Consider the following 6,000-nt stretch of genomic DNA (forward strand, 5'->3'; position numbering starts at 1 on the left):
TTTGAAAAGCTGGGGGGTACCTTGGATTTAATTTCCAATTGTGCTACAGCATCTTATCCAATAACTCATAATGGATTGCAGTAACATAATCCAAAGGCAATAAAGAACAAAGCTGACTTACCCATGAGACTTGATAAGAACCACAAGGAGTACACATTGGAAGGGTTTTAATAGGTTTAAGATTTCATCAAACATTAAAAAGGAAAGATGAAGGAAATGCTTGTAATTGCTTGAGGTAAGAAAAGACATCAAAACTAGTTTGACTGTTTAGAATGAGAATTGTGAGAGGGTTTAGCTCTAAATATAAGAGAATATTTATTTTCATGGACAATATCAGGTAAAATGGCAATGACATTGGTTTCTCAGAGTTCCATGATGACTCCTTTGGTATCTGAATGAGGAAGGAAACAGACCTTTGTAGGCAGGGACTCAAATTTAAATAGATCCTTCACACCACCTGGCTATGTCTACATGAAACCAAAATATCAGGATAAGGAGTATAAAACTTTAAAAATGCCAAGTGATGCCAAGGTTCCTGATGTTTCCAAACATCCAAGTGTTTGCACAGATGTTTCCAAATATGTAGATGTTGGCAGTTTCGTTGACGAAATTCAGATAAGTGCGGGGACTTTTTATTTTTAGCACAACTATTTTTAGCCTGAGTTTCTATCAACGTTTAGTAATGGGTGATAGAGTAACTGCTTCGAATTCTTGACCCCAGGAAGAGCCCAGGTATTCAGGGAGGCATTTGGAAAGGTGCTCATCCCTCCAGGCTTCTTTGGGTACCACTTCTGCTGTCACTTGAAACCTAATAAGTCCTTGAAACATTCCTGAGTTATTTCAGAGAGGAGAAGGCATGTCAAAGATGTGGGGAACCTGGCAAAAAGACTGGATGAAGAGCCAAGGGGTGGACATGCAGGAGACACTCAGTAAGTACATGAGAAAATGTGGCAATCGGAAGTGAAGTTTCCAGCCTCCTTTGACCACATCTACCCACTGGTGACTTCTGGGGCCAGATCTTAATACAGACGAATTTCCTACGCTCCCGTCTAAAGTCAGTTCTTTCACTTTGCACTAGAGCCCATTTGCTCTTGCCTACTCACAGCATTATTCCAACAGTTATCTCTCCTACAGTCAGAAAGTCTTCTCTCTTCAGGATTCTTCCTAAACATATACACCTGCTATTATTTACACACACATGTACACACAAATGGGGCTTCCCAGGTGGCGCTAGTGGTAAAAGAACCCTCCTGTCAATGCTGGAGATACAAGCGACGCGGTTTCTATACCTGGATTGGGAAGATTCCCTGGAGGAGGCATGGCAACCCACTCCAGTATTCTTGCCTGGAGAGTCTCATGGACAGAGGAGCATGGCAGGCTATAGTCCATAGGGTTGCAAAAAATTGGACATGACTGAAGCGACTTAGCATGCACGCATACACACACAAATGCACACACTGTAACTTCTTTTGATTATACTTCCTCAGCTAGCCCCTGTCACCTTTATTTTAGAGTAAAATTCCTCAAAGATGTGTCTATACTCACTGTCTCCAAGCCTTCTCTCGTTTTTCCTCAGCCTACTCTCATCAGGCTTTTTGTTCTGCCCACTCCATCACATCTGCTCTCATCTGGTGAGGCTGCAGAATCCACAAGAACCCATCAGTCCTCCACCCTCAGATTAACTTGATCTCTCTGTAGCATTTGAACCATTTGATCATTCCTTCTTCCTTGATCCTTTCTCTTCACTGGTTCCGGGACATCGGACTCTCTAGTTTTCTTCCTGCCTTGATACTGGCTCTTATCACTCTCCTGCAATGCTTTTTCCTCTTTCTCCAATCTTATAAAGTTGGGGCACCATCATAGTTCAGTCATTACTCCTTTTCTCTTTTCTATGCAAATATATTTTCTAGGAGATTTTATTTAATCTTGTAGTCTTAAAATTATCTCTCATATACCTAAGACTCTTGTGTTAGTCGCTCAGTTGTGTATGACTCTTTGTGATCTCATGGACTGTAGCCTGCCAGACTCCTCTGTCCATGGAATTCTCCAGGCAAAAATACTAGTGTGGGTAGCCATTCCCTTCTCCAGAGGAATCCTCCCGATTCAGGGGTTGAACCTGGGTCTCCCACATTGCAGGTAGATTCTTTACCTTCTGACCCACTAGGGAAGTCCAAAGTTTTAATTATTTGGTCACGCTGCAAGGCATGTGGTATCTTAGTTCCCCAACCAGGGATCAAACCTGCACCCCCTGCATTGGCAGCTCAGAGTCTTAACCACTGAACCACCAGGGAGCCCTGTCCAGATGTTCATCTTTCTAACTGCCTTCTCCGTATCTCCACTTGGATATCTGATTGACTCTTCAAACTTAGCATTTTCCAAACTCCATGGCTGATCTTCTAGCTCAGTGAAAGGCAACTCCGTTATTCTAAGTGCTCAGGTCAGAAGCCATGGAATAAATCCTTGACTTCTATTCCTCTCACACCCCACATCCAGTTCACACCTATGGGAAACCCTACTGGTGCTACCTTCACAACACGTCCAGACTCTGCCTATGCTGGGCCACTTTCACTCTTTCCACATGATCAGAGTCATCATAACCTGTCACCTGTCATTGTCACCCTTAACAGACTCCCTGTTTCTACCCTTGACCCTTACAGTCTATTCCAACACAGCAGGCAGTGATTTTACAGCATGGAAGCCCCACCCTGTTACTCCCCTGCTCAGAAGTCTGCGGTAGCGCCTCCCTCCACACAGAGGAAGAGGTCTTATAAGGCTCCATGTGGTCTGCCCCGCCACCTCTCTCTCATCACCTTCCCCTGCCACCCCCCTCATGGCTTTTGTTCCCACCACACTGCCGCTTGCCTGCCTCTGAGGCTCCAGCACACTCCTGCTCCCAGTCTTTCTCCTGTTATCTGCTTGTCTGCTCTCCCACCCTCTCCAAGTCTTTGCTCAACTGTCACTTTTTCACTGGCGCCTCTTCTGATTACCCTTCTTAAAATTCCAAACTGAAACCCCAAATTCCTGAAAATCCTTACACTGCTCTGCCTTGTCTTTCTCCATAGCACACTCATTACCTTCTAAGATACTGTATACTAACTTCTTCAGCTCTATTATTTATTGTCTGTCTCCTCCTTCCCCACCACTAGAATGGCAGCTCCCATTCAGGCCAGGATCTTCAACTGTTATGCTCACGGATGCCCCCCAAGTGCCAAGAACAGAGCCTGGCACACGGTGGATGGGCACTCACTGAAGATTTGTTAAGTGAATTGAATCGATAGGTGGAAGAATCTGGTTGTAAGATTCTCCTGATGGACCAGCATTTTAGGTCCAAGCACTTTCTCTCATTTAATCCGCAAAATAGCCACGTGACATAAATGCACTGATTTCCCCCATTTTTCAGATAAAAAGTCTGCAGCACAGAGCATTTCTATCATCTGCCCGAGACTGCATGATTGGAGGGTGGCAGAGGTTCAAGCCCAGTCCTCATGTTCCACTTCCTCACTATCCTTCTTCATTCCTGGAATGAGTATTAATTGGTGTTGCTCTTCTGGAGGGTAATTCAGCCTTTGTATGAATGGCTTTATGAATGTTCCCACCCTTTGTTTCAGAGAACTAATCATGGATACACACGGAGACATATCTACACCATTGTTTGTAATGGCAAACAAAACCCCAGGAGAGAACCCAAGTGATGCATAGGAGGGAACTGATTTTTTAAAAAATCATGGTACATTCACACAACGGAAAATTACATAGCCAGTACTAATGATGGTATAAAAGAATGTATAATGACATGGAGAAACCACCCCAGCATATGTCAAGTATAAATAACAAAGATGATAAACTATAACACTGTATCCACATCACAATTCCCCAATTTTGAAAAATTACATTATTTATGCACATTATTTATAACACATACACAAAATGTTTAGAAGAAATACATCAAAACATTAATAATGGTTTTCCCTAATGATATGATTATGGGTGATTTTTATTTTCTTGGTAAATTTCTGTGTAATTTTTTATAATAATAAAACATTTTTAAGAGGAACCGCTACCTCAATATTAAAATATGCTTTCCTATTTATATTCTACCCTAATAAATGTTATGGAAAAAATTCAGCATACCTGAATAGCTGAAAGGTAAGACTAGATCCTTGTGAAATACCCAAGGATTCTAAGAAGTTAGGTTGTTACAACCGTGTTTTATTTGGCCTATTAAAATAATTTAATTGTATGACAACATCCTTATCTAGGTGAACTGTAATCAGCCATTTCATTTACGCCCACTGGATTCTCAAAGTTTTAATAAAGTTTAGTTTTTCTTTTTCTTTCTTTTGGAGAAATCCCCACCCCCACCCCGCTCCCTAACAGGCATTACATTCTGTTTCTCTTTGGAGCACTTGCATCTCTTAATTGCAGAAAAGTATCTCATTCCACAGCACAAAGGACCTCGAATTGTTTCAAGAACATCTCAGATAGCACATTTAGACTGTGCCATCATATTAAGAAATTACAGTATTAAGGCACATTCTTAAGCAATTACTTATATAATTTTTCTCTTTTAACTCCACTCCTGGAGAATAATCTTGTTTAAAGCCTGTCTTGGAAAACGTCACTTGTGGGTTTTTTTGGCTTTTGCTTTTTTCCTGATCACAAGCCATTTTAAGAGCAGTCAGAAACCTATATAGTGTGAGGGGTACTGTGGGCTTCCTTAACATCAAAAATGAGGGCAATGCCAGAATGATTAGTTAAATTACTAAACGAAGAAGGAAAAGGACACATTTAGATCTGCTAATGGAACAACTTGAAAGATTCAAAAAGGTTAATGTTTCTACATGAATGGTCATGCAATTGGAAGTGACTTTGAAACTAGCTAATTCCTGAAGCCCAGATAGAATCTGAACATTCTTGTGGGTTTAAAGATGAAATGTTTCAAAGGATTGGAATGAATTTGTTTAAAGAGAGGCTGCAAAGAGAGTGGAAGAGCTGAAAGTTGGCAGGAGGGGTTATACTGGAGAAGAACATGCATCACAGATAGGCACACACACGTGCATGCAGGTACACACCCCAGTGTTCACATGGCCCCTTCCGCAAACTGTCCTCACTTCTAAGAACTGAACATGAGCCAAATGCCTGTTCCAAAGAGGGTGTTCAGCACAGTCAAAGGAGCCCAAGAGAAGGGGACGGAGACCATGAAAGAACAGACATGCCATCAACCTTGAAACAGAAGACTGGCTTCAGGCCTGAATTCCACATCTGGAATAGAGGCTGCAAGTGAATAAAGAGGTGACTAGCTGCCAGAGTGTCCCAGGGCAGGGCTATAAGCAGAAACAAGAGAAGAAAAGTAGTTCACATATGAGAACCTAGTGGTCCAGTGATTTTCAGCAAAGGCCTGGCCAGGGCTGGACCAGCCTGGTGGCCGCCCACTGCCCCCAACTCTGTTCTTACTCACACACCCTCAGCACAATCTCACCTTTTCAGGTGCTGTCAGGGTGATGGTCCTTCTCACCTCAGGCCTCCGTCTGACCCTCCTCTCCCCTGGGAGCAGTAGGGAGCATCAGGCCAGGCTGTCAGATTTCCTAGTCCCACAAGCAGAAGAAGTCCCCACCGTGTCTCTCCAAGCCTCCGCCTGCAGCCGACGTTGCTTGGGACTCTTCACCAGGTATTATCACAGACTTTTTTACTCATGAGGAAAGGAGGGCTTTCCTTGCTCACTCAGCTGAGAAGCAGCAGCATCAGGATTTAAACTCAGTCCTGCTTCCCTCTAAAACGCAGATGTTTTTAATCACCCCATAATGCCAATCAGAGTTCTAGCCCTAATGGTAAATCTTTAACAAATGATGGCAAGAATTTCTGTTGGAATCTGGTTTTAGAAATTCTGATTATTTTCTCCTTTCCCGGCTTCTGTCCGGGGCTTCCCTGGTAGCTCAGCTGGTAAAGAATCCGCCGACAATGCAGGAGACCCCGGTTTGATCCCTGGGTTGGGTAGATCCC

General features: G+C 43.0%; 1 protein-coding gene across 3 annotated transcripts in view; it reads right to left on the bottom strand.

The window, feature by feature from the left end:
- Positions 1–5,745, bottom strand: part of USP46 (ubiquitin specific peptidase 46) — a 172,885-nt gene extending 167,140 nt beyond the window's left edge. For all 3 annotated transcript variants that reach the window (XM_055588551.1, XM_055588542.1, XM_055588543.1), the window contains exon 1: positions 5,480–5,745. The gene's annotated coding sequence lies outside the window, so the exon portion shown is untranslated. The remainder of the gene's footprint in view (positions 1–5,479) is intronic.
- Between the last annotated feature and the right edge of the window lie 255 nt (positions 5,746–6,000).

The sequence above is a fragment of the Bubalus kerabau genome, chromosome 7 (genome assembly GCF_029407905.1).
Source record: "Bubalus kerabau isolate K-KA32 ecotype Philippines breed swamp buffalo chromosome 7, PCC_UOA_SB_1v2, whole genome shotgun sequence".
Taxonomy (NCBI): domain Eukaryota; kingdom Metazoa; phylum Chordata; class Mammalia; order Artiodactyla; family Bovidae; genus Bubalus; species Bubalus kerabau.